The sequence below is a fragment of the Mauremys reevesii genome, linkage group 4 (genome assembly GCF_016161935.1).
Source record: "Mauremys reevesii isolate NIE-2019 linkage group 4, ASM1616193v1, whole genome shotgun sequence".
NCBI lineage: Eukaryota > Metazoa > Chordata > Testudines > Geoemydidae > Mauremys > Mauremys reevesii.
In genome coordinates, this window is record NC_052626.1 from 140,627,706 (window position 1) to 140,646,406 (window position 18,701).

Here is an 18,701-nt window from a genome sequence, read left to right on the forward strand (position 1 = left end):
TGAATTATAGAGAGGGGAATTCTACAGCCTCTTTTGAGAGCACTTTTCGCTTGCAGATAGATAGATAGATAGATAGATAGATGAGAAGGGTGTGCAGGGATAGATAGATAGATTTTTTTAGGATCTGAGATCTGTGAACAGGCAGGGGAGCTCTTTTAGCATTAAAAATGTGTTTATGGTCATCAATCCTGCACTTCCTTTAAAAGTGGGGGTAGGAAATAGCAGAAATTTGCTATACTGTAACTAGCTGAGCTCTGGTTCAGATTCTCTCTTTAGAAGGAATTTGGTCTGCAGAAGCATTTGGATTCACCGGTCTTTTTATGAAACACTGAATAAACACACAGAAATTGCCAGATTCGATCAGACCTGAGCTCCATCTAGTGTCTTGTCTCTCATAGTGGCTAGTAGCAGATGGTGCAAAAGAAGGTTTAATAGCCTTCAATAGGCAGGTGTGGAATAATCAGCCCTTCCCCCATCTCACCCTGATTTCTAATAGTTAGAGATTTGTTGAAGTCCCTCCAGTTTCTTCTTAACAGCACTCCTAGGATCTACAGACATTTCCCAACTTCTCAGCTCATCCAGAAGAAGAGCTCAGACCACCAAGGTACTGAGCACGTTAGCCCCAATCCAAAGAAACATATAAACACATGCTTAACTTTAAGCAACTTGAAGAACGTAAGCAGCCCCATTGAAATCAACATGCTTAAAATTCTGGGTGCTCCACTTCAGGAAAGATGGAGCTAGATTGGAGACAGCCCAGAGGAGAGCAATAAAAATGATGAAAGGTTTAGAAGCGCTGGGGGATGGACTAGATGACCTCTTCAGGTCCTACATTTCTATGATTCTATGAAAAGTTATGCACCTGCTTAAATGTTCTGCTGGACTGAGGGAAGAATGCTCAGCTCCACGCAGGATCAAGCCCTGAATGACCTATTGTTCTTTGCTTGGATGCGTTTGATGAAATAAGTCAAGTCCTTCTTCCTTTCTATCTTCTGTAGAACTGCATGTTAAGCAAGCTGCCTTTGAAGTTGAATAATCATTTTATTTGTTTCAGATTAGCAGCTGTGTTAGTCTCTATCCGCAAAAAGAACAGGAGTACTAGTGGCATAAGGTTTTGTTGACTACAGCCCACTTATTTGTAATATTTGTCTGAATACCGACTGACTGACATGCTATTTGGCCAACACCAAAGAGTGGGTAAAGAAATAAATGACATGTGTGTGTACGTACGGCATGTGTATGAATATGTACACACACACACACACACACACACACACACACACACACACACACACACACTCTTTTTCTTGATCTTTGGCCACAAAAAAACATACCACACATAAATACCTGAGGATCAAGCCCTAAATGACCTATTTTTGTTTGCTTGGATGCATTTGATGAAAGACGTCAGATCTTTCTTCCTTGGTAACTTTGTAGAACTGCACATTAAGCAAGCTGCCTTTGAAGTTGCCTAATCATTTTATTCGTAATATTTGTCTGAATGCCGACTGACTGACATGCTACGTGGCCAAAATCAAAGAGTGGGTAAAGAAATAAATGACACATCTCTGTATGTATGTCATGTGTATGAATATGTACACACAGACACACACACACATACATACTTTTTCTTGATCTTTGGCCACAAAAAACCTACTACACATAAATACCTCATGATTGCACTGGACGTTCACTACCTTTCATCTTGCCAGGGTGTTAGGAATGAGAACCAAGCCATCCCCATAATTTCACAAACTGGAATGTGCGACATGAGCTAAGCACAATTAACAATTGTATGATTTGGCAATCGCTATTGTGACATGGGGTGAGGAAAGAGGTGCATTGAGGATATTGACATACGATGAAACAGGTTTACAGGCAGTTTCTTATCCCTATAAAGACAGGTTAAAAGATCAATCTATACATAGAATATTTTTTCTTATTATGAATATGTTTCTAAAAATATGTTCACTGTTGTTAATTTTCTCAGAAATATTCACCCCTGGCTACACGCTTTTAGTCTGATCATTAGACGTGTACGTGTGGTAATTTTTCAGCAGCCGAAGAACAAGAAGCTACAGGATTTAGTCAGCATGGCTGCAGTGTCCAGAAGGGATAAATTTGGAAGCTCCATTTTTGAAATATTTTCTCAATGAAAGTATGTCAACCAACAACCAGAGAGTGCGAGGCAAACTATGCGTTCCTCCTAACCATGTTATTGTTCCCAGGTGTAATGGAGATCCACGGATTCTACTATTGTCTAAGGTACCAGTCCCACAAAATTGAATATATTCCTTAATGTTATTCATGCGAGGCATTCCACTGAGTCTGTGGGGCTACACTAATAAATGAAATAAAAATATCAGCAGAATCAGGGTCAAAATGTGTAAATCAGACTGAATGGCAGGGTAATGCACTTTCCTAGAGATAAAGGATTTTTTTCTCCTTAGAAGAAGTGAAAGAGTTCTGGGTTTTCCCATCAGTTGTTCCAGGTTCCATTCAGGAGCGGCTCTAGGCACTCTGCCGCCCCAAGCACGGCAGGCAGGCTACCTTCGGCGGCTTGTCTGCGGAGGGTCCGCTGGTCCCGTGGCTTCAGCGGACCTCCCGCAGGCAGCGGACCCTCCGCAGGCACGCCTGCGGGATGTCCACCGAAGCCGCAGGACCAGCGGACCCTCTGCGGCGGCTGGCAGAGCGCCCCCTGTGGCTTGCCGCCCCAAGCACGTGCTTGGCGTGTTGAGGCCTGGAGCCACCCCTGGTTCCATTCCACAACTCAAAGGGTCTTTACGCATATGACCACAGTTCTTTATATTAGCATACACCGTTTGCATAAGAACTAAGGCCTTCCTTTATAGTTGTTCCCGCAGCTAGCGCCCCAGGCTGAATGAATGGCTGGAGGAAATTGTACGGCAGTGACCGAGTTCATTCTCACAGGTGTGACAGATCGTCCGGAGCTGCAGGTCCCCCTCTTTGTGGTGTTCCTAGTGATCTATGTTATCACCCTGGTGTGGAATCTGGGGATGATGGTTTTAATCAGGATCGACCCCTGTCTTCACACCCCCATGTACTTCTTTCTCAAGAATTTGTCTCTCGTGGATGCCTGTTACTCCACAGTCATCACTCCCAAGATGCTGATGAGCTTCTTAGAGAGAGGAAAGCTATTTCCTATACAGCGTGCATCATCCAATATTTTAGCTTCATATTGTTGGTCATCTCTGAGTGCCTTCTGCTGTCAGTAATGGCATATGACCGTTATGTAGCCATCTGTAACCCGCTGCTGTATATGGTCATCATGTCGCCAAAGCACTGCCTGCAGCTAGTGGCTGGTTCATATCTATGGGCCTTCCTGAACTCCGTGATACACACGAGCGGTTTGTTAAGATTATCCTATTGAGACTCCAATATCCTGAATCATTTCTTCTGTGATATCAACGCACTTCTAAAGCTCTCCTCTTCTGGCACCTCTATCAATCAGCTGCTTGTTTTCCTCTTTGGCAGTCTGATTGAGGTGATCAGCATTGTGACCATTCTCATCTCATACATCTTAATTATTGTGACTGTGCTGCGGATCCGCTCCACCGAGGGCAGGCGCAAAGCCTTCTACACCTGCACCTCCCACCTGACAGCCGTCTCCATGTGCCACGGGACAATTCTCTTCATGTATTTCCGACCCAGCACCAGCTACTCATTGGACACAGACAAAACGACCTCCGTGTTCTACACTGTGGTGATCCCCATGCTGAACCCCCTCATCTACAGTTTGAGGAACAAGGATGTGAAGGATGCCCTGAGGAGAGCAACAGAGACAAAATTGAGGGCCCATTTTTCCCCAAAGGGTGTCAGAATAGGACAACCAAATCCTTCAATGGCTTCTCTGCACACATAGGACTTGTCTCCACTATGGGGTGGATCAATGCTGTGGTGATAAATCTACCGGGGGACAATTTAGCAGGTCTAGTGAAGACCCACTGGATCAACAGACTATCACTCTGGCATTGACTCCACCAGAACGAGATAAGTAAGGGGAGTCTACGGGAGAGTTTCTTCTGTCGACCCAGTGCAATGTGAACCCCGTGGTAAGTATATCAAAGCTATATCAACTTGAGTTATGCAACTAATGTAACTCAAACTGTGTAGCTTAGATCGGCCTGTCCCCGTAGCGTAGACCTGCCCATTGGCTCTGATTCAGAAAGTCCTTACGCACATGTTTAAGTATCTCTCCCTTTGACTTCAGTGGGGCTTAAGCACATGTCGTTGGTTGCAAATGCCACTGTTATTGGGATCTCAATGTAAAAGACCTTGGGCCTTATTTTCTCAAGTGCTGAGTACTTACAGCTCCCGTTGACTTCAGCTGGAGTGGTGGAGTTTCTGGAAATCAGGACCGAGGGGACTGAAGTTGGGCACGCATAAACAGAGGCTACCAAAATCACTGGCCATTGCTGAATCTTTTGGGTATGGCAAATTACAAGAGTGAATTTTCGAAGCACCAGTCACCTCACAGTACATCTACCATGCAATGTAAGCCCAGGGTTCGAACTCATGCTCAAGTTAACGCTTAGCCATTTATACAGGGGTGCATGAAACCATACCTGCCGGGATAATAAGAGTGAGCAGCATGGAAGAAGGAAATTTCATGGCATGAATTAAATCTGAATGACACCCTTGGTCTTGAATGTAGGTAGTGAATATCTTACAGGAAACCAGCCGCTGTGATGTCTGGGAAGAGTTGGGATGGAGCTTTAGATTTACACTCTGAATCTGAAAATCCTCAAAGGTTGAAGAAGTCGGATCTGAATCTGATTCCAGATCTGAAGTGTGTAACTCAGGTTCATCTCTATGTATAATACTGGAGTCTTACGTAATATCCATCTGGACCTTTCAGGGTCTTCCATGAACCATGTCCATTGCCACTGCAATTTATCCTGAGACAGAAGAATGAACAAACAAACAGTGTCTGCCTTAAGTTGCAAAACTGTTGACTGCACTAACATCACATTTCCAAGTACATGGAGAAAATGGAAAGTTATGTCCAGGAATCAGAACCAAAGGAAAATAGCTATGCCACCTCCACTGAAAGAAAGAAGTATTGTATCACAGCTACTGGCGGAAGAGAGTGTCCAATCACTCCTTATCCCTAAGGGATCATGTTAGGGCACCAACAACCTTTATATATTAATTTCTGTGTCATTTAGAGATCACGTGCCTGAAGTCACACCTCCACTTGTAGTCTCAAGGCAGGCACAGAGGGGCTCATTACAATGCCCTCCTTGGTGCCCTAACATGCTTAGTAGATTTGGTTATTTGCCTTTGCTTAGTTTTATGGAAAGCTCTTGATGTTTTGCTGAGCCACAGGGAGAAGTCTCAAGAGCAGTGTCACTGAAAACGAATGGTTCAGTCTTTCCTTCCGTAGGGAGGACTCAGTGAATATGGTGTCAAAGTTAGGCTTAAAAGAAATCCAGACATGTTTAACTATGGAAAAAGCACAGTTACAGCAAACAAACAACTTTAACTTTGTTCTGCGTAGATGCCAAGCAATCACCCTACCCTTACAATTAGTGCCTAATAATGCCTTACAATTTACCACCCCAGGTAAAACTGATTTTTCATACAGTTTTAAGGCCAGAAGAGGTCAATATGATCATCTAATTTGACCTCCTGCATAGCAAAACCTTGCCCAGTAATTTCTGTATCAAGCCCGTAATTATTATTTTTTTTAGCTCTCGCACATCTTTTAGCTAGATACTCAGTTGGAAAGACTTCAAGTGACAGACAATCCACCATTAGCAGGAGTGTTGGAAGCAAGACAGGCCAAGTAATTCTTCCACTCTACACGGCTCTAATAAGGCATCAACTGCAGTATCGTGTCCAGTTCTGAGCGCCACATTTCAGGAAACATGGGGACAAATTGGAGAGAGTCCTGAGAAGAGCAACAAAAATGATGAAAGGTCTAGAAAACATGACCTATGAGGGAAGATTGAAAGAATTGGGTTTGTTTAGTCTGGAAAAGAAAAGGCTGAGAGGGGACATAACAGTTTTCAAATACCTAAAAGGTTGTTACAAGGAGTAGGGAGAAAAATTATTCTCCTTAACTTCTGATGAAAGGACAAGAAGCAATGGGCTTAAATTGCAGCAAGGGATGTTTAGGTTGGAAATTAGGAAAAAATTCCTAATCATCAGGGTAGTAGGAACTGGAATAAATTGCCTAGGGAGGTTGTGGAATCTCCATAAGGGGAGACTTTTCAGAGCAGGTTAGACAAACTCCTGTCAGGGATGTTCTTGATGGTGCTTGGTCCTGCCATGAGTGCAGGGGCCTGTCCTTGATGACATCTCGACGTCCCTTCCAGTCCTATGACTCTTTCATGGGTTGGGTGATGTTTTCTGTTAAGATGGCTGGTGCTGGTAGCTGGGTGTGGTCCTGTTTTTTGCCCCCTTCCTCTGCCTGCACAGTTCTCAGCTCTAGGATACTGTTACCTCTGTAGGCCACGCAGCCGGCTCCCCAGCCTTTAGAATTGCTTTTCCCTGGCCCTGGGGCTGAGCTGTGTTGGGGGCAGGGGAGTGAGATGAAAACTCCTCTGTGTTTGGGTGAGGGCAGAAAGGGGGTGGCAGCAGTAGGAGGCAGAAGGGAGCAAATTGGGCGTCATGGGTCTGAAAGGCAGCGGGCCTAGGGGTTAGGCTGTGATTCCTCAGAACTTTTCAATCTCTCCATTCCTGAAGGGGGGAGCCCTGTTGGGTCAGACATATAAAATCAAAGGATCCTAGAAGGAGCCTGGCATGTGGTTGAAACTTGCCCGTAGTTCAATGTTGTTAGTTTTACAGTAGTGACTGGACGTGCAAACTGAGACCAGAGCCCCAGGGTCCTTGATTTCAACGGGGCTTCTTACAGTCTAAAGCATGTTAAGCTTGTGCTTATGTTTCTTTGGATTGGGGCTAGCGTGCTCAGTACCTTGCTGGTCTGAGCTTTTGTTCTGGGTGAGTTGAGGAGTTGGGAAATGTCTGTAGATCCTAGGAAAGCTGTTAGAGCAGCACTGCAAAGAAACTGGAGGGATTGGTCAGCTTTATATGGCATAGTGTATGGATCATGATGGATACTAAACATCGTGCTTCAGGGCTTAAACAAATCTCTAATTATTACAGATCATGGCAGGATGTGGGGAAGGGCTGATTGTTCCACATCTGCCTGTTGAAGGTTATTACACCTTCTTTTGAAACCTCTGATACTAGCCAGTATCAGAGACAACATACTGCACTAGATGGAGCTCAGGTCTGATCCAATCTGGCAATTTCTATGTGTTTATTCAGTGTTTCATAAAAAGACTGGTGAATCCAAATGCTTCTGCAGATCAAATTCCTTCTAAAGAGAGAATCTGAACCAGTGGGTTCTGCCCCATTCCAAACTGAGTGACTGTAGGCACTTATCCGCCAGAGAGGGGGTGCTTGTGCCAGGCGGGTTTCGAGGCCGTTACACTGAAAATTGAAATCTGAAGTCAGATTTGATTCAGGTCTCTCTTAAACAGCTATAAACAGATGCAAATCAAGAGGAACTACACTGAAATCCTCTGGTGTTCCAGCTGTGTAAACCAGCTCATAATAAATAATAATAATTAATAACCTCAACCACAACAATATACTCCACTGTACAGAGATTTCTCCATGGGGTACTCCTGTGGGAATTCTGCACCAAAACAATATTTTAAAATTCTGCATGTTTAATTTGTCAAAATAGCACTATATAATCACACTGGTTTCAATTATTTGGGTAATTTTTCAAAATACCTGCCAGCCACAGGACCCCCCCTGGCACAGACACCTGGACCCCTACTGTCCCCCCAAGCCCAGCTGCAGCCTTCCAAGCCCAGACACTCGCACTCCTCCCTTTCCAAAGCCCAGGGATCCAGAGGGAGAAACAACCCGACGCTGGGCCCTGTGCTTGTATGGCGTTTCCTGCATGTCACCTCCTCCTTTCAGGGTGTGCCGGGAACCCTTCATCTCCATCTCTATCCTGGCAGCATCTTCTATGGGCAAGCTGGGAGCTGGGCTCTTTTGGGTCCAGCGGCCCCTAGTGGCAGCCAGCAGCTCTGCATTACGAAATCTGGGGGAGGTGAAGGCAATTCTGCACAGAATATTAATGCGACATGAATTGCGCATTGTGCAATGGTGCAGAATTCGCCCAGGAATAATGGGGAGAAGAAGTGAGAATAAATAATCATGTCACTTAATACACAGCAGGAAGATGCTCAGATATTATGGTGATGTAAGTCTATATAGAATAGAATCAGAAATTGGAACTTTATTTTGGACCTTCTTCCACCCAAATGTGGAAGATCCATTATCCCTGTGCAAGAAAACAGGAATAGAAATAGTGGGCATGAGTAAAAATCTCTTCTCGCATCCCCACAGAATCCCAACAGAACAATATATCTGAGGGCAGTTATTCTGTACCCAAAATGGCTGTCTGCAACATGAGTCTTAGTTACTTAATTGTGTGATTCTGTCATCAAGAGATCTGAAAACTCCAGGGTATCTGTATTGGCTTTATAAACTAACAATAAACACTTCAACTTAAAAATCCATCCTTTTACTAATATAAACCCTTTGATGCCTTTCGGTAAATGCTAGCTTTCATCAGCGAGTAGGGTTATATTTGAACCAAGCTGAGCTAAATAATGGAGTAAACCACTTTATTTTCCTGAGATAGAAAAATTTTCTTTTTAACGTAGCCCTATTTTATCTTATTTGACTAACCAATAAAGTGAAATGCAGCTAGCAGGATGGAAAGCTAAAATAATAGGAAGCAAACAATGCAGAAATTATTCATGATGGACAAGATTCTGAGACAGTCTCTCTTGTTGGGAAGTAACTTAATCCTCAGATTGCACCATTCATATACATTGATGAGTCATGGAGCAGCATTAGAGCTGGTTAGAAATTTTAAATTATAATTAATTTAATTTTAATAATTAAATTTTAATTTTGTGGGAAACATCATGGAGGTTCCCCCCCAGGAACATCACAGTTTTCAGAAAAACAAAACAACAGCATCTCTCCTCCCTACGTAAATATTTTGGGTTTGGAAAAAATGTTATTAAAATCTGTAGGGTTTTAGTTCCAAATTTCACCACACACTGAAAATGTCCCGCTCAAATATTTGGCGTTTGGTTTCCTTTGGTTTCCCCATGAAACATCAGAGGAAGTTGGACTCGACCTGGGTAGCAATATACCACATTCTGGTCCTAAACAAAGAAGGGGCTACATAGATGACAAACAGTTTTACCAGTGTTACACAAGAGTTAGGAAACAGCAAAGTTAAACATACAGGTGAAATCTTAACTCTTTCCCCTTCTGCATATGCATTATTAGAGTTCAGGTAGTTTGAAGTCAATTGAAGTTTTGCCACTTGTCTTTAATAAGATCAGGATTTAGTGCAAAATATAGACATATATGCAACTGAGATGAAAATTATCAATATATTTCTAACCAGTAAAGCAGAACTAAATGACAAACTAACTTTTCTGTAACACTGAAACAAATTTCCATGTGGCTCAAAGTGCAATGTATGTACTGGATAGCATGGAGGTAGTGCCACAGATAAGGCTGAGTTTGCTTCCACTTAAGCAGAGATTCACTGTGGTGTGCTGAGGTCACTGCCTTTCATGCTGACCATATTAATTCCTTGTTTCCTTGTACTCCCCTATTAATCTGTCTGTGTCCAGTTGTTGACTCTGGAGATATTTAAGCCACGTCCTCCTCGTATTTACAGCACTACACCCTAACTAAAGAATGAATTTTCTGAGAATTTGCTAGTGAATCTGTTAATTAATTTCTGAGTTCAAATTAATTTTAAAAATATGTCCTTTAAAAATGTAACAGTGTCAAACCATTTATTTCTCCCTAAATAACCCAACCCAGGTCCTCCCTATCTCAATGGAAATGACCAAAGAACTAAGTCTTGGGTGGATCTGGGGCAGTGGGTAGTTTTTTTAAAGAACTTTTTAGGTCTTTTTCCCTGCTATTTTACTGAACTGAAAATGTCCCCTTCAGAGCAAGATGTATTAACAAAACACTATTGATAGTGTCATAGTCTTTGAAACAATTCACATAGTAATTTATTTCTAAATCACTGTACCTGCAAGCTTGTTTTCGTTAGTACTCTGTCTAAAGGGTCACCACTTTTCCCAAGGGCAGGACATGCAGCCTCAGTTGCTCTGGGACTGGGTGGTGGAGCTCCAGCACCCCCTGTGCCCCCTGGTGAGCTCCTATAGCAACTCCACCTTAGTTCAGACTCCGTGGAGATTTTACCTTCCTACGGAGTGATGCAACCCAGGAAGTGTTTACAGTGACCCGGGGCAGCCTTTTCAAAGTGAGGTAGCATTTCATAGGCACCTGGAGTATTGCATGAGCAAGTCCTGAGGCTAGCAGAGGAAAACCAAGCTTAAGAGAAAGTCCAAGTGTCAAAATAGAATCAGGCAGGCCATAAAAGCATTTGAAGAGCAATTAGCAAAAAAGACACAAACAGAAAGTTGTTTTTAAGTACCTCAGCAGCAGGAAGCCTGTTAAACAACCAGTGGGGCCACTGGACAATTGAGGTGCTAAAGGAGCACTCAAGGAAGATAAGGCCATTGGGAAGAATCTCAATGGATTTTTTTGCATCAGTCTTTACTGCAGGACCAGATGTTATTCAAGCACGAGTTCTGAAGGAACTCAAATATGAAATTTGCGCAACTACTAACTGTGGTATGTAACCTATCACCGAAATGAGCCTCTGTATCAGATGACTGCAGGAAAATTAATATAACCCTGATTTCAAAAAACGACATAGAGATGATCCTGGCAATTACAACAGTAAGCTTAATTTCATTACCAGGCAAATTGGTTGAAACTATAGTAAAGAACAGAATTATCAGATACACAGATGACCATGATTTGTTAGGGAAGAGTCAACATGGTTTTTGAACGGGCAATAATGCCTCATCAGTCTATTAGGATTCTTGGAGGGGGTCAACAAACATGTAGGCTAGGGTGATCCAATGGATAGAGTGTACTCGGACTTTCTGAAAACCTTTGACCAAGCCCATCACCTAAGGCTCTTAAGCGAATTAAGCAGTCATGGGGTAAGAGAGAAGGTTCTGTCATGGAGCACTAACTGGTTAAAAGACAGGAAACAAAGGGTAGGAATAAATGGTCGGGGTTCCATAAAGAACTGCATTAAACTATTCATAAACTATCTGGGAAAAGGGGTAAACAGTGAGGGTTCAAAGCTTGCGGATGATACAAAACTACTCAAGATAGTTAAGTCCAAACCTGACTGCAAAGAGTTACAGAGGGATCTCACGAAACTGGGCCATCAGCCAAGGGAATGACAGATGAAATTCAGTGTTAATAATGCAAAGTAACGCACATTAGAAAGCATAATCCTAACTATACATACAAAATGATGGATCTAAATTAGCTGTTACCACTCAAGAAAGAGATCTTGGGAGCCATTGTGGATGGTTCTCTGAAAACTATGTGAAATGGTGGTTCAAAAAGCTAACTTCATGTTAGGAACCATTAGGGAAGGGATAAATAATAAGAAAGAAAATATCATATTGCCTATATATAAATATATTGTATCCTCAGTCCCTGAATAATTTGTGCAGTTCTGGTGCCCTATCTAAAAAAAAAAAAAAAAGATAGATTAGAATTGAAAAAGTCCAGAGAAGAGAAATAAAAATGTCCAGAGTTCAAGCTTTTTTTTTTTTTGAGAAAAAGCTGAAATTTTCTGCTAAAACGGTTGATGCATAAGAATTTATGTGTATGTGTGTAAAAAGTCCATAGGCAAGGGGCACATTTTCCGAAAGTTTTAATGGTGAATTGTTCTTCTTCAGAGAATTGCAACCTTTCAAAATGGCCACCAGCTCTCATCATTGTTGACAGGAATGAGGCTAAAGCTGCCTTTAAGCAAAGAGGTCCTCTTTCAATAGGAACACCACCATCTGCCATTATTTCCAAAGCAGTAAAGTCAAGCTGCCCTCACAGAAGCTGGTGGTCCATGTCAGCCCAGAGAGCCATCCTTGAGAATAGAAGACACAAGCTGTTTTGAAAAGGGCAGTTCCTCTTGGTATCTTCTGAACTGAGTGTGGCTTTAGGTTAAAAATCCATCTTTTTCCTATAATGTTTTGTGCGCACGTGAGCGCTGATTTTCACTCTGACTGGAACAAGGGGGTTCTCAAGTAGCTAGATATCTGGCTTCCTTTAATTGCAAACACAAAAACCGCAGAGACAAACAGGGAGGACGAGTTTTTAACTCTTTGGACCATTGCATCTCTCATATTCCACTTTTGCAGGCTAAGCTGCTGCGAGAACACTCTGAGCACTGATCCCGTGGCTGGGCTGGCCCACAACATTTTGGCACCTGAGGCAGGGAGCTCAAATGACACCCCCATACCCCCTCGCTCGGGCCAAAACTTTGAAAGGTCTCAATTCTGCCTTCTTCCTGTTCTACTCCTCTCATGGTACTGCTCTGCTACCTCCCCCAATAAAGGAGAAACTAATAACTTAAAATGCCTCGTTCCAAAATTTTAAGTAACACAACTTTCAAATGCCTGAACAGCAAACGTAACTTTTCTTGTCTGCATGGTAAACACTGACATTTTTATCTGTTTGAATAATCAAAGCGGTGTTTTCCGTGCCTTCTTGGTTGCAAAGATTTGAACTGCTTCTGCTTCCTGCATGTCCACCGTCTGGGCCAGCTCACGCTCTATTGAGATGGATGCAAGGCTGACCTGTGTCATTGTGGAGTGTAGACGTGTTTTTATTAACTTCAGCTTGGAGAAGCTGCGTTCTCCAGTGGCAACTGTTACAGGAAGTGATAGAAGTATGTGCAGAGCAACAAAAGCATTTGGAAAGAGGCTGGTCATCTTATTTGTGCACATATATTCCAGAACACCCTTTGGAGTAGATCCCGCTGAAATGTAACTTGAAAGGGCTTTCAGTTTGGGGTCTCTTATGGGATTATCCGCTGCCTCTTAATCAAAATGTCTTCTTCTTCGGTGACTCTTGTATTCTTGAATGGGTGGGAAAATAGCTTCAGTGTGAAGTTCCTCTGCCAACTTCTGTGCACTCTTCAGAACGGTTTGAAATCCCTCATCTGACTGGTGAGACTATAGGTCTGACTTTGCTTTGTCCAGTTGTTCCATTGCGCCAGATATATCAAGGTCAACACCTTGGAGTCTCTTGCTTACAACATTTATTTCAAACAGTATGTCATGCCACAACACTAAGCCACACAGAAATTTGAAGTTATGTATGTTTCTGGTGATTCCATTTCCCTCTGCTACTGTTCTCCCAAGAACAGTTCCTGTCATAGCATTATCCTCCATAATGACAACTATGGCATCAAACTCAGCCATCAGCCCCACAATTTTAAGGAAGTTTCCATTGTTTGGCATATGTAGCTGATCTGAAGTGCCACACAGTGCTGGGTTTTGGGTAGCAGCATTCTCACAATGGCAATGAGCCTTTTCAGAACATTTTGCCAGTAAAGAGACTCTGATGCAATCTTCTCTTGATGCTGATCATCTATGGTGGACTTTACCCTTAGGCTCATCTCAAGCTCTTTCTGCCTATGAGATACTCTCTGGTGATTTGCTGCCTTCTCATGGCATGCCACATTTCTAGCCAGATTTTTCCAGTCCTTTGTTCCTGTAGAACGCAATGTGGCTGGAACGTTAGACTGGAGGAGTTTGCAACAAAAACAGTATGCAGTATTCTGGGTTTTTGAGTACCTAAGCCATGACCTCTCCACTTTGTCACCATTGGGGATTTCACACCAGGAATGTGTTGGATGGAAGTTCTATTTTCATTGTCTTTGGGGAACATGAAGTTTTTCAGTTGCTGCGGCCCATGCAGTACAAGGAAATCTCTCAGGCTACGGCTCAGGTGGGTCCACAGTCCTGGATCATCTAGACTTAAGGAACTAAACTCATCAGCAGCTGTTTCTTGTGCCGCCACCACACTCTTCTCTGATCTGCACTTTTCTTCAGGCATGTGCATGGTTTACATCCATTTGGGATGGAGATATGGATGCTGCAGTAGCTGCCAGGTCGCCTGCACTCTGACTAACTGGAAGATCAGGCATCTCTTCACCACTCACATCCTCATTGGGGATGGAAGGCTCACCGTGAACATTTGTGTCTCTGTATCTCAGGAGAGCTCCTTCCTGCTTAGACAGATAAGCTTCTTTTGATTGCTTTCTTTTTCTGAATGCTGCCCCAGAGGGGCGTTTTCTTCTTTCACTCATGACGGCTGTTCTGTGGCAGCTAGAGTAGCCCTCAACACTCAGTTGAAGGGGACAAAGAAGCAGGCTGGTAGCAGGGCCTGAGTGAGAGAAGATATCAGCCTCTTAAGGGCCTAAACGGCTCCTACTACTTCAGGAAATAGGAAGCTCCCTGAGAAGCTGGTGTTAATCAGTCCAGGCTCCTGGGGGTGCTCAAGAGGTACATAAGAGGCTCCTCCTCCTCTCTCTCCCTGAAGCTACTGTTGCTTTCTGTTATTCCCTCTCACCTTTTCTCCTGCCTGCCTGTTATGTCTCTTGGGCCCCCTTCCTCCAGCACAGCACTCCACCATCTCTGTGCATCTAGAGCAGTGAGAAAACATATGCACCAACACCAGACAATTTTTCTACACTCTAGATCCTAGTGGCGCCCGCCCACAGTCTGGCGCCTGTGGCAGCCGCCTCAGTTCGCCTCATGGTAACGCCAGCCCTGTCCTATGGGCACGGAGAGCCTAGCTCTCACTGAGGTCAGCCAGGGAGGCTGGATGTGCACATTGCAGGAAATAGACGGTCAGGGCAGCATAATCCACTGAAAAAACAGCGTCTTGCTAATTGCAAATCAGGCTCTCCCAGTGTGGCCCTTCGTCCTGCCTCTGTTGGCTGGAGCATGAGCAGAGCTTTATGAGACAGCTGCTGTGGCTGTGGCCAGCCATTGAAGCCAGTTTCCCATCGTCTCTCTTCTGGCTGTGGATGGTCGACTGCAGCAGCCCTGCAAAGGCACGGGCCTCGCTCTCTAATGTCCATTCTCCCCTTGCTTGCATGGCGCTTCATGGACCATGGAGTAGCCTCATGAAAACATTCCAGTTGTGGACACAGGCACCGGCACCAATTCCACAAGCTAAAGTCCCCTTTGCAATCCAGGGAACCAGCCTGGGTTGTCTGGAGCGTAGGGTGTGGCCCATGGTGACTGCAGACGCTGCCCCTGCTGCACAATGACTCCTGGGACCCTCTAGCCCATCAGCACTCGGCTCTCCCGCATTCTGCTGAGCGGCTGAGATCTGGGGGAACAGAAACCCTTTGTTAGAGATGGAAAATCTCCTCCCAGGAACACTCTGTCAATGGCTGCCAGAGGCCATCCCTGTGAAACCCCAAATGTGCAGCCCCTCGGATTCCCACAGGGGAGATCTCAGCTCATTCACTTGTCACCCGTGGCCGCAGTCTCTGACAGGGGGAATGTAGAGGAGGTTTTTGCCAATGGTCCCTTCTACAGGGCACAGAATGGGAGGAGGTTTGGCCTTGTGATGTGAGGCCTGGCTCTGAGAATCAGGGCTCCTGGGATCTGGGGCTCTGGAATGGGGTGTGGTCTAGTGAGTGGAGCTGGATTTGTTGACAGTGAGTGAGAGGGGCTTGTGCTGAAGGACCCTGGGTCAATCCCCACCAATTCCTGTGATGTCTATTTGTGGCCACGATTTTACTTACCTCTCAAGGTAGGTTATTTAGCCCATTCCTGGACACATGTGTTACATCTGCTGCTGGCCATCCCTGAGATGTAGGTCCTTCATCCACACAAGGACATGGCACATCAAGGTCAATCCAGCAGCTCTCATCTGGTCTTCACCTCCGCAATGGACGGTGAGCCCTAACCTGACCAGAGAAAGACAGGGTGGTGTTCTTCAGGGAAATCTGCTGGTGCTCCTGTATTCCCTGCTCCACCTCACACCTCGACACGCTAAGGGTTTTCCAAAGATACCACTAATCTCAGATAAACAAAGCATCTGAGATGAGGTCAGTGTGGGTGGATTTACTGAGCAGACTGGTTCTAACGGAAAAACAGATTTCTCCCCTGCTCTGGGGAGATTCCCATAGGAAAAGTCTCTGATGGTGGGGGTGGGGGCAATGCAAACCCTCATCCCCTTGAATGGCAGGAAATCAGGACTCGGGGAGTTAAGGGGTGTCTCTGTCCTGCTGAAGGGAGCAGACCTGGAGAGCAGAAAGAGCACTAGTGGCATAGTAGGAAAGCCAGTGACTTCTACCTGTGAAGGTGGCTGAAGCTTCCAATTCCACAAGCTAAAGTCCCCTTTGCAATCCAGGGAACCAGCCTGGGTTGTCTGGAGCGCAGGATGTGGCACATGGTGACTGCAGACACTGCCCCTGCTGCACAACGAGTCCTGGGACCCTCTAGCCCATCAGCACTCGGCTCTCCCGCATTCTGCTGAGCGGCTGAGATTTGGGGGAACAGAAACCCTTTGTTAGAGATGGAAAATCTCCTCCCAGGAACACTCTGTCAATGGCTGCCAGAGGCCATCCCTGTGAAACCCCAAATGTGCAGCCCCTCGGATTCCCACAGGGGAGATCTCAGCTCATTCACTTGTCACCCGTGGCCGCAGTCTCTGACAGGGGGAATGTAGAGGAGGTTTTTGCCAATGGTCCCTTCTACAGGGCACAGAATGGGAGGAGGTTTGGCCTTGTGATGTGAGGCCTGGCTCTGAGAATCAGGGCTCCTGGGATCTGGGGCTCTGGAATGGGGTGTGGTCTAGTGAGTGGAGCTGGATTTGTTGACAGTGAGTGAGAGGGGCTTGTGCTGAAGGACCCTGGGTCAATCCCCCCAATTCCTGTGATGTCTATTTGTGGCCATGATTTTACTTACCTCTCAAGGTAGGTTATTTAGCCCATTCCTGGACACATGTGTTACATCTGCTGCTGGCCATCCCTGAGATGTAGGTCCTTCATCCACACAAGGACATGGCACATCAAGGTCAATCCAGCAGCTCTCATCTGGTCTTCACCTCCGCAATGGACGGTGAGCCCTAGCCTGACCAGAGAAAGACAGGGTGGTGTTCTTCAGTGGAATCTGCTGGTGCTCCTGTATTCCCTGCTCCACCTCACACCTCGACACGCTAAGGGTTTTCCAAAGATACCACTAATCTCAGATAAACAAAGCATCTGAGATGAGGTCAGTGTGGGTGGATTTACTGAGCAGACTGGTTCTAATGGAAGAACAGATTTCTCCCCTGCTCTGGGGAGATTCCCATAGGAAAAGTCTCTGATGGTGGGGGTGGGGGCAATGCAAACCCTCATCCCCTTGAATGGCAGGAAATCAGGACTCGGGAGTTAAGGGTGTCTCTGTCCTGCTGAAGGAGCAGACCTGGAGAGCAGAAAGAGCACTAGTGGCATAGTAGGAAAGCCAGTGACTTCTACCTGTGAAGGTGGCTGAAGCTTCCAATTCCACAAGCTAAAGTCCCCTTTGCAATCCAGGGAACCAGCCTGGGTTGTCTGGAGCGCAGGGTGTGGCCCATGGTGACTGCAGACACTGCCCCTGCTGCACAACGACTCCTGGGACCCTCTAGCCCATCAGCACTCGGCTCTCCCGCATTCTGCTGAGCGGCTGAGATCTGGGGGAACAGAAACCCTTTGTTAGAGATGGAAAATCTCCTCCCAGGAACACTCTGTCAATGGCTGCCAGAGGCCATCCCTGTGAAACCCCAAATGTGCAGCCCCTCGGATTCCCACAAGGGAGATCTCAGCTCATTCACTTGTCACCCGTGGCCGCAGTCTCTGACAGGGGGAATGTAGAGGAGGTTTTTGCCAATGGTCCCTTCTACAGGGCACAGAATGGGAGGAGGTTTGGCCTTGTGATGTGAGGCCTGGCTCTGAGAATCAGGGCTCCTGGGATCTGGGGCTCTGGAATGGGGTGTGGTCTAGTGAGTGGAGCTGGATTTGTTGACAGTGAGTGAGAGGGGCTTGTGCTGAAGGACCCTGGGTCAATCCCCCCAATTCCTGTGATGTCTATTTGTGGCCATGATTTTACTTACCTCTCAAGGTTGGTTATTTAGCCCATTCCTGGACACATGTGTTACATCTGCTGCTGGCCATCCCTGAGATGTAGGTCCTTCATCCACACAAGGACATGGCACATCAAGGTCAATCCAGCAGCTCTCATCTGGTCTTCACCTCCGCAATGGACGGTGAGCCCTAGCCTGACCAGAGAAAGACAGGGTGGTGTTCTTCAGTGGAATCTGCTGGTGCTCCTGTATTCCCTGCTCCACCTCACACCTCGACACGCTAAGGGTTTTCCAAAGATACCACTAATCTCAGATAAACAAAGCATCTGAGATGAGGTCAGTGTGGGTGGATTTACTGAGCAGACTGGTTCTAATGGAAGAACAGATTTCTCCCCTGCTCTGGGGAGATTCCCATAGGAAAAGTCTCTGATGGTGGGGGTGGGGGCAATGCAAACCCTCATCCCCTTGAATGGCAGGAAATCAGGACTCGGGGAGTTAAGGGGTGTCTCTGTCCTGCTGAAGGGAGCAGACCTGGAGAGCAGAAAGAGCACTAGTGGCATAGTAGGAAAGCCAGTGACTTCTACCTGTGAAGGTGGCTGAAGCTTCCAATTCCACAAGCTAAAGTCCCCTTTGCAATCCAGGGAACCAGCCTGGGTTGTCTGGAGCGCAGG

General features: G+C 45.5%; 1 pseudogene; it reads left to right on the forward strand.

The window, feature by feature from the left end:
• The first annotated feature begins 2,885 nt into the window (after nt 1-2,885).
• Nucleotides 2,886-3,883, forward strand: LOC120404023 (annotated as a pseudogene).
• Nucleotides 3,884-18,701: the final 14,818 nt, after the last annotated feature.